The following is a 10829-nucleotide window of genomic DNA, read 5'->3' as shown; positions in this document are numbered from 1 at the left end:
CGGGGAGTGGTACAAGAAAATAAAGCGAAAGTTGAGAGTGGTGAGTAACAAATCAAAAGTTTAAAGTGTTATCTACCAACGGGTAAAATTCAAGAGTATTAAAAACTAATATCCCTGATTAAAATGGTATATAACAAAAACTAGTAATTTTTAATTTAGTTTTCATTATATCACGCCTTTTTTAACAGTTGACTTATGCAGCTAACTATATGGAAAAACGTGCATCAAAGACAAAACAAAGTACTGTAAATATTAAAAGAATTAAAAGACTACGTGACTTTTGTCACGTGATACAATATTGCATTATCATAAAAATAAGCGTTTTTGAAAACGTTTTTCAGGTTTTAAATGTCATTTGCAAGAAATTTTCAAAATAGGTATTAAAATCTAGTCGTGACGAATAGTTTGTATAGCCAATTAAAGCTTGACACATGTCTTTAAACTAACCATAACGAACAGATTTACTAACCATTTACTCGTCACGACTAAATAAGTTTTATGCCTCGTAGTCAACGCCCACGAGTAATTCATAAGTTCTTTAGTTGCGACGAGTAGATTATAAGTTTAAGCTAGTCGCGACGAGTTAACTACTAATCAACTACTCGTGTAGGGAACGTAAACCAGGTAAACCAGTCGTCGCGTCTAAATGACTTATGAATTACTCGTTGGCGTTGATTACGAGGCATGAAACTTATTTAGTCGTGACGAGCAAATGATAAGTGAGCCTTCTCGTTACGGTTAGTTTAAGGGCACGTGACAAGTTTTAACTGGTTCCACAAACTACCCGTGTGTAATCATAAACTACTTGCCACGACTAGTTTATAATACATATTTTGAGGAATTTCTTGCAAATGACACCTTAAACCTGAAAAACGTTTTCATAAACGTTTATTTTAGAAATTTTCCCTAAAAATAATAACACCGCAGTAAAAAGTTGACGTGGTTAGTTACAATATTTTTATATCACGTGGCTTTAATCAAGCACGGATGGAGATAATAGTCTCTTTCTTTGGCATTTAGGTAAGTGACACGATAAATCAATAAAACACGAATATGATAAAACATGAATATAAGAAAAAATATTCATCGCCCAATCTTCTCACCATGCCATCTTTGATGCCCACTCACACTACAATAACACATGGCCATAAGAAAAATGTTCCCTTCGATTTATTTGGTAACCCACAAGCATAGACGGATACGTTAATTTTCGTTACGGGTGCATAAAATGGATCGGGATAAAGAGAATAGGGCCAGCCGCGTCATTTTTGAGCTCGGGGTTTTGTAGACGATCACTTGAACTAAAAAAAGAAAATTGGGCCATTAACTACTCTATAAATATGTGTTAGCCGCCAATGAAGTGATGATCACTTGAACTAAAATAAGAAAGTTTGATTTTTGAGTGTGGAGTTTTGTAAGGTGGACACTTGAACTAAAATAAAAGAATTAGACCGTTAACTACACTAATAATATGGGCTAGAAGCCTTTGGACAACGGGTGGGCCTTGTTAAGCCCTATGTCTACTTATGCCCACAAGGAAGTAATGCACTTTCAGTCATGTACGTTGTTCATTGATTTAGAACAAATATAAAAAGAACTTCCTTAAATTCAAATTAAAGCTACTCTTGAATTCAGTTAAACGAATCCCATTTGCCTAAAAATCTAAAGAAATAATACCTAACTTATCCACTTTGTATCGAAATCATTTTTTCCGAAAAGTATACTTTTATAAACAACCGGCAAAACGCCGAATAAGCACCCTCCACAAGCCGGATGACTGCCAGACCCAAGAAACAACACAACTACATAAAAACAAAATTACACTGATTTGTTCCTTGTTTGATTTATGGTTGTAGCAAAGAATTCCCAACGATTTAATCTCCCCAATTATTGAATCGATCTTGATCTCCTTATTTTCAAAAACAAAAAATTCTCATTCCTTTCCTTTCAAATGCTCCGACAAGCAACTAACACAATCCCGTGAAACACCTACTTTTCCTTATACCGAAGCCCCGCCGACTTGAACAACTTGAAAACATCTCCAACCGAAAAACCAGAGATAGGTGGAACCTTACACCAACGGCTAACATGATCACACACCACCGCGGCCACCATACAACTTGTCGTTATGTGGTCATTTAAGTACAAACCAAACTCACAAAGAGGGCATAAACTCCTCACGCGGTGGATTTTTCTTCTGTTCAAGGTCTCCCAAGTTGGAACTCGGTTCAATTTCGCCCTCTAAGCATGGATATTACATTTATCTGGGACCCACTTACACTATTTCATAACATAATTATTTCTAAAACATTTATCTTTCACTAAAAGCTTCTTAACCAAATTAACCACAAATATTACCTACTTATCTCCAAACCACTCCCACGAGTCCATGCCCTCAGAGCGGACATGCGCAATCGTAAGCTGAAAACACCCTCCCGTTAATTTTCATTACTCAAGGTCTCAACCTAACCAATTTTGTCCAATTTGGAAAATATTATTAACTAGTTTGAGGCTCATGTATTACACGGGTAATTGATGAAAATTTTAAACTTTAACTATAAAGTGAATTATAGTCAACAAAATCATCATTTATTGTTAATACAATTTATATAAAAATTACAGAAAATAACATAAATAAAATTACACAAATATGTTACAAATAAGCAAAACTTTTTTTGTACACTACATTTGTGATTGTATTGGTTGGTATATATTGTTTATGAAAAATCAAATTTTTTTAGTCCATGTATGTTTGTAACTCTTGTTAAGGTAACATATATGTCGGCTTATAACTCTTGATATAGTCATGTATAGTTATCTGTGTGACAAATAAGGTTATTCAAGTACATACCGCGACCCTAGATAAATGATAACATATACCCATGATACTAACAAAAAAAATATTCATACACATAAAATGTCATACCTTTTGATCAATTAATATATATGATGTAATTTGAGATCATCCGATCATGTTTATCCAAAAAAACATGATTATTCCAAAAAAACAGATTACCTGAACTTTGATGATGTAATCATCCTTAAAGTCTTCAGAATCTGAAATTAATTAATCATGATAAATTATTTGTTGTAATTAATATACTGCATATGACAAATTTTAATTAATTTTATATATTAAAATTAACAATTGTATAATCAAGCAACATATAAAACCCAAAATTTAAATATAAAAAAAATGATTTGTTTCATTTCATATGAGTGGAAAATGACAAAGAAATAATAACCTTAAAGTCATGTTCAACTAACAGTAACTTAAAAAAAATTGTGACAGCTTTATTATTTTGAATATAAACTTTAATGGACACTTTAATTATGTATTAACCAACATGTAACACTAACATAACCTCAAATTATTGTATATGTATAAAAATAAAATTACTAAGTTAATATAATATTGAAATGATGTAAATAACTGATGAAAACGATATTCTAGGTTTACATATCCTAAATGATTTTTGGGAAGCGAAAATAGTGGAAAGGGATTGAAACATATTTTTTGGTTTAAAAATTTGAATGCTTTTAATTAAGTAATTTGTCTTATAAGACATATTAAATTAAATATATTTGAATGTATAAAAAAAGTATAAATCAAATCATAAAATATATGTTTCTGGAACATTTCTGTCTGAGTTATGTAAGAAAAATATCGAAACCTAAATATTGATCTTCTTGTTGCTAACCATTTATACTACACAAAAATATTATATAAATAAATGATAGATAGTTCATATAGTAAATCGTTATTCATATGGATTATAATTATAATATTCAACTTCAATGATTTAATGCTAAACACCAAGATATATATATATATATATATATATATATATATAATATGTATTCTTCATGTTTGCAATATTTATATAAAATGTTTGAAGAAATTAAGAAAATACATATTTTTTTGAGTTCAAATACATATGAGAAAATTTTAAATCAAAATTTGAAACTAATCTTATGTAAAAAATTATGCACTACTGCTATAATCCCAGTTTAACAAGTTATAGTTTGCTATTATTTTAATTACCTATGATTTTAAAATTTGTTCTAATAGATCTACAACTTCAATTTTGAGATTTCCTTGTTTTCTCATCTTTCACCATTAATATTACTGAATGAATTAAATATGATTTACATTTAATAAAAATAAACTTGAATTCTTATATTGAAATAATTTAAAATATAAGGATCATATGTTGAAATGTTAAAAAAAGAATGAAGATGGCTATGAGAGTGACAAGTGGCAAAAGTAGATAGTTATTTACTAGAATAGATAGATGACAAAATATTTTTGTCACAAGTCACAAGTCACAACTCACAAGTGTCTAGTCACAAGTGTCTAGTTTTGATCACTTTTAAATAATCTCCTTAAATACACCTGGTGACTGCTAATCCAAGGTAAACATATAAAATATGTTTGGAACTAGTAATCTCCGCGGGCTATATATTTTAAGAGTAAATATATTAATAAATAGAATGACTTAGTATGTATAAATAAAAAAAACTAAGGTGTGCAAATAAATCCACTTATGAAATATAGTCGTTATAAATGTCGTTATGATTAATACACGAGCAACCTTGTTTCATTAGCTATTATTGCTTATACTTGTTACGTCTTTGAATTAAATGCAAACGACTTTTATCACACGAAACATACAAAGTGAAAAAGAAAGGGCACAGTTACATTAGTTTGAATAGTTTAATAAACTAACCACGATACAACAAAATACATGTCATCTAATAATAAAAGCGATACTTATAAAGTGTAGTGTAATAATAATGAAGTAAAATGAAGATAATTACGCTACTAGTAAAGTGCACAGTAATTATTAGTACTTGTATATTCATTGTAGCTTAATTACTTTTTATTCAAAATGATAACACTTTTGACAACACACAACTTTTTTTTTTCACTTCGTATGATTTCTAAGTGATCCACTGATCCCGCCCTACTTATTATTAGGGCTATCACTTTTACCCGAAACCTAACCCGAGAAAACACGTACCCGAACCCGAACCCGAACTAACCCGACCCGAAAAACCCGAACCCAAACCAAAGTAATTCAGGTTGGTTCTCGGGTTTGATTTATAAGTTACGGGTCAACCCGAATAAACTTTTAGTTTTGAAATTAAATATATTTTTAGGTATAATAGCTTAGTCTTAGCCACTAACATCAGAATCTGGTTCTAATCGATTGTTGTCTTTACAACTATTATAGATCGATTGATTATTATTAATTTATGTTTTCCGTTTATTACTAATAGCAACCATAATCGAACAACCAAATCACGTTCGATTGAAGACGATTATGGTTTGAGTTAGTTTACTCTACTTTTGGATTGTTTTATCAAGTTGTGTTGGTTTATTATTTGATTATTTTGCTTACGAGCAAAGAATAATATGTTGTTTTAATTTTAGCATTGTAGTTTTTTTTTGATTTTTTGTTTTGTTTCTAGGATACTCAAAACCCGATTAACCCAACCCGAACCCGAAAAACCCGTGAGAGATTCGGGTTGGGTTTCGGGTCAAGATTTAAAACTTTGAAACCCGAAGAACCCGACCCGAAAAATGAACCTAAAGAACACCCCTACATATTATTATCTCCCTTCTTAGAGGATATTTGGTAACCTTTTAAATTTTAATGAGTCCATTAAGAGGCTATTAAGCTTTCCTTAGAATCAATCAGAGAAAAATTATATGTTTGGTTACTTTGGTAACACTTGGTAATAACTCATGAGGTCTATTAATGTTTTCACTGTTTCAGTGACAAACTGAATGAATGATTCAGAAGCTACATCTTAATCAGTCAAACCTTTTATTGATACAATAAAAACGTAACTTTTTTTATATATAATTATACAATAATAAAGTTATATTTTCTTTTTGATCCATGCTTAATATTTAAGCAGTGTGTGATAGTGAGATTGAACTATTAATCAAAATAAAAATATATTATAATTTTAAACTCAATAATAACAAAGAGTAGACTAATAGTGTGACACACCAATAATAAGGTGGTTGAGTTTGAGTTAACGTTTCAACCATTTTGTATAAATATAAAACACATGAAACAAAACAAAATTTCATTCACATGATCATCTGTTAGTCTTTGTAGCTAATATATGCATATATATTTATATATATATAACCATAATAACAGAAGTGAGAGAACCAAGTAACTAACAAAAATGGCAGCTAGAAGAATCTCCGGTGTTATCTCTCGTTCAGTAGCATCTTCAATTGTTTATACAGGTCAAAAGTCTGTATTAATTCATTATTAATATTATGGTTTTAAGTTTGAAGTCCAAGTGTTTGATGAAATGCCTCAAAGAGAAGATTAGTTTGTATACGTTGTCGTTTTCGATGATTTTAAATTATAATGTGTGGTCATGATTTTGATTTAACATGTTGATAATGAAAGATGCAGGCTGATTGATTGCTGACTTTTATGTTGATGGGGTTGAAAAAAAAAGAATTTTTTTTTGTTGGTTTCTTGATGATTTGAATTATGGGTTTGAAAAAAGATGCATATTTTAATTGGTTTCTTGATGATTTTGTTTATGGGTTTGAAAAAAGATGCATGTTTTTATTGGTTTCTTGTTAATTTGTTGATAGGTTTGAAAAAAGATATGAATTTTTGTTGGTTTTTTTGTTAATTTGTTGAAGGGTTTTTAAAAAGATACAAACTTTTATTGGTTTCTTGATAATTTGTTTATGGGTTTGAAAAAAGAATGCATATTTTATTGGTTTCTTGTTAAGTTGTTGATGGGTTTGAAGAAAGATATAAACTATTATTGGTTTCTTGATGATTTGTTGATGAGTTTGAAAAAAGATGCAAGCTTTTACTGGTTTCTTGTTAATTTGTTGATGGGTTTTTAAAAAAATAACTTTTATTCATGTTAATTTGTTGATGGATTTTAAAAAAGATGCAAACTTTTTTTAGTTTCTTGATGATTTTGTAAATGGGTTTGAAAAATGATGCATATTTTTATTGGTTTCTTGTTAATTTGTTGATGGGTTTGAGAAAAGATAGAAAATTTTGTTCGTTTCTTGTTAATTTGTTGATGGGTTTAAAAGAAAGTACATATTTTTATTGGTTTCTTGTTAATTTGTTGAAGGGTTTTAAAAATAATACAAACTATTATTGGTTTCTTGTTAATTTGGTGATGGTTTTGAAAAAAAAAATGCAAAATTGTACTGGTTTCTTGTTGTTGATGATTTGACAAAAGATACGAACTTTTATTAATTTCTTGTTAATTTGTTAATCGGCTTGAAAAAAATATACAAGCTTTTATTGTTTTCTTGAAGATTTGTTGATGTTTAAAAAAAAAAAAACTTTTATTGGATTCTTGTTAATTTGTTGATGGACTTGAAAAAAGATGCATATATTTATTGGTTTCTTGTTAACTTGTTGATGGGATTTGAAAAAGATACAAACTTTTATTGGTGGGAACTATTTTGTTTTTTTGACTATGATTGTTTCCTAATTAAAAGGTTAAAAGTAGCTCTTTTTGTAACAGAATCTAGAATTTTGAATTTGGGATCATGCTTTTTTGTGTTGACTAATAACTATTTCCTAATTAATTGTTGTTTTTTTACAGGAAACAGGTTTAATTTGGGAAGAGAAGTTGGAAGATTCAGTACTGCTGCTGCACTTGAGGAACCGATCACTCCACCGGTTCGGATTAACTACACTCAGCTTCTAATTGATGGGAAATTTGTTGATTCGGCATCTGGTAAAACTTGATTTTCTTATTTAATAATCTTAGTAAAAAAAATAAATTTTTTTGTTTATTTATTTCAGGAAAGACATTTCCAACCTTGGATCCTCGTACAGGGGAAGTGATAGCCAATGTAGCTGAAGGTGATGCAGAAGATATTAACCGTGCGGTTTCTGCAGCTCGCAAGGCGTTTGATGAAGGCCCGTGGCCTAAAATGACTGCTTATGTAAGTAACATTTTACAATCTTGTTTTATGTAATGTATTAATTTTATGTAATTTTCTTTTCCAACTATTGCAGGAGAGATCGCGTATACTATTACGATTTGCTGATCTTATAGATAAACACAATGATGACCTGGCAGCTCTCGAGACATGGAACAACGGTAAGCCGTATGAACAGGCTGCCAAAATGGAAGTACCATCTGTTGCACGTCTATTTCGGTATTATGCTGGTAAGTAATCATGATATTATTGACTAATTTGTATAACATACGATTGCGTAAGGTACATATTACGTATTGTAAACTTGCAGGTTGGGCGGATAAGATCCACGGGCAAACGGTTCCTGCAGACGGGCCTTACCATGCGCAAACATTGCATGAGCCAATTGGGGTTGCGGGTCAGATCATTCCTTGGAACTTTCCTCTTGCTATGTTTGCTTGGAAAGTCGGGCCCGCACTTGCTACCGGCAATACTATTGTTTTGAAATCAGCTGAACAAACTCCATTAACCGCTCTTTATGCTGCAAAATTGCTCCATGAGGTAGCTAATATAATATTTATTTACTCCGTATTTTGTTTTAGGGTCAGTTTAACTTCATTTTTTACATATATGTTTTGCGGGTAGGCTGGTCTTCCTCCTGGTGTTCTTAACATAGTTTCGGGCTACGGGCCGACTGCTGGCGCAGCTCTTGCTAGTCATATGGATGTGGATAAGGTAAGTAATTAATATCTAATTATCTTATTTTATATAATACTCGATAGAATCTAAATTAGTAGCGGATTTGATGATTTAATGTTTAAATTTGCAGATAGCCTTTACAGGATCAACTGCAACTGGCAAAATTGTGCAAGAGTTGGCTGCAAAAAGCAATCTTAAGCCTGTAACTTTAGAGCTCGGTGGAAAATCGCCTTTTATCGTGTGTGAAGATGCTGACGTTGATATAGCTGTAGAACAAGCACATTTTGCTCTCTTCTTCAATCAAGTATGCAATTTATGTTTTATATTTTTACATATATTTGGTTTCTTTTGCTCTCATACACGAGCTAATTTAAAGTAATCGGGCAACTCTAGGGTCAATGTTGTGCTGCGGGCTCTCGTACATTCGTTCATGAGCGTGTTTATGATGAGTTTTTGGAGAAAGCAAAAAAACGGGCTCAAAGACGGACCGTTGGTGATCCTTTCCGAAAGGGAATTGAACAAGGCCCTCAGGTACATGATTTAGACAGGCTCGGGTCAACACACATTTGACCTCTATTTATTTTTTTTAAAGTATATATGATTATGAACTTTGTAAAAAATTTTAGATTGACTCCGAGCAATTTGAGAAAATCCTACGGTACATAAAATCCGGGATTGAAAGCAACGCCATTCTCGAATGTGGTGGTGACAAGATCGGGTCCAAAGGGTACAATATCCAACCGACAGTTTTCTCAAATGTTAAGGTGCTATGTTATGCCAACAAAATCTGGTTTATTAATTTTATGGTCCCAATGTTATTATGTTAATGATTTTATTTATTTATTTATATATTTATTTTTAACAGGATGATATGTTGATAGCTCAAGATGAGATATTCGGTCCGGTTCAAACCATTTTGAAATTCAAGTAATCCTCATATAAATATATAATCATCATGATTCATAAATTCATAACATGTTATACCATTGTTAACGAACTCAAATATTAATAATTTAATCTCATGATTTTGATGACAGGGAGCTTGATGAAGTGATAAAACGGGCCAACACGACACGATATGGACTTGCAGCTGGTGTTTTCACCAAAAACATTGATACTGCAAATACGTTGACCCGTGGATTGAGGGCTGGAACCGTTTGGGTGAACTGTTATGATGTGTTTGACGCTGCAATCCCTTTTGGAGGGTATAAAATGAGCGGGATTGGAAGGGAAAAAGGTATACATAGTCTTCATAATTATTTACAGGTGAAGGCTGTTGTTACCCGCGTTGAAAATTCCGGCTTGGTTGTAATGTGACTCGTACAATATCTTATATTACCATTATGGAATGTATCCAGTTTAAGAATAATGTACTTTCGTTTATGGTTCTTTTTTGTTTTGATCCTATGCAGTCGATATCGCGGATATACTAAACTAAATATGAAATTAAGATTTCGCCATAATGGTAATATAAACTGGTAAACTGGTAAGAAATATGGATACAAATTAATTTTGTACTAAACTAAAAATAAACATAAAAACTGGTAAGAAAAATGTTGAAAGCAGTTTAACATGATGTTATATTGGGTAAAAATGTAAAATATCACAATGTCGTAACTCACGGTTAATTCGTTTGGTAAAGCTTTTCGAGTTTCCATCCATGGCCACTTATTGCTTAACCTCAATCCCAAACAATCTGTGTTAAAAATGAAACAAATTAATACAAAATTTTAAAATTTAAAACTTTAAGCAAAATGAAAATAACCAAATGTTAACATTAAGTTATTTGGCTCAAAACTGTACTGAGTTTTTATAAGTATAACAAAATAGTATACGTACAATACAACACTTATCTTCGAAAGGTCCTAACCCGACAACAAAAATGACTACTATTTTTTTTTTTTACGTATGAGTCGTGTTTCAAAATTGAAACAACAATTTATGATATTTACGGTGTATTCCCGCAAGCCATATGTAGATGGACAACTTATACGTATCATTTGAGAGGTCGCAAGTTGTTGACGTATCAAACTACCGGACTAGAGAGCACATGATAAAAATATCACTAATTTTATATATATACTGAAAATCAGTTTATGTCCATATGATTGTCAACCATCTTTACCTAATACATGTAAACAAAAACTAAGTTGCATATCCTAATATCCACTCATAGAAGACAGTAGTA

The 10829-nt window shown here is 31.1% G+C and overlaps 1 pseudogene across 1 annotated transcript; it reads left to right on the top strand.

Annotated features, from left to right (window-relative positions):
• Positions 1–6079: 6079 nt before the first annotated feature.
• LOC143564297 (benzaldehyde dehydrogenase, mitochondrial-like) lies at positions 6080–9953 on the top strand (annotated as a pseudogene). Its single transcript, XR_013140842.1, has 11 exons — positions 6080–6271; positions 7621–7755; positions 7824–7966; positions 8040–8193; positions 8274–8503; positions 8588–8677; positions 8772–8945; positions 9035–9172; positions 9268–9405; positions 9507–9568; positions 9679–9953. The product of XR_013140842.1 is annotated as a benzaldehyde dehydrogenase, mitochondrial-like (transcript).
• Positions 9954–10829: the final 876 nt, after the last annotated feature.

Source organism: Bidens hawaiensis, unplaced genomic scaffold (genome assembly GCF_021521415.1).
Source record: "Bidens hawaiensis isolate Kalapana, Puna unplaced genomic scaffold, B.hawaiensis_p1.1 tig00021984_1, whole genome shotgun sequence".
NCBI lineage: Eukaryota > Viridiplantae > Streptophyta > Magnoliopsida > Asterales > Asteraceae > Bidens > Bidens hawaiensis.
Note: the sequence above shows the minus strand (reverse complement) of the source record. Positions and strands in the feature narration are given on the sequence as shown.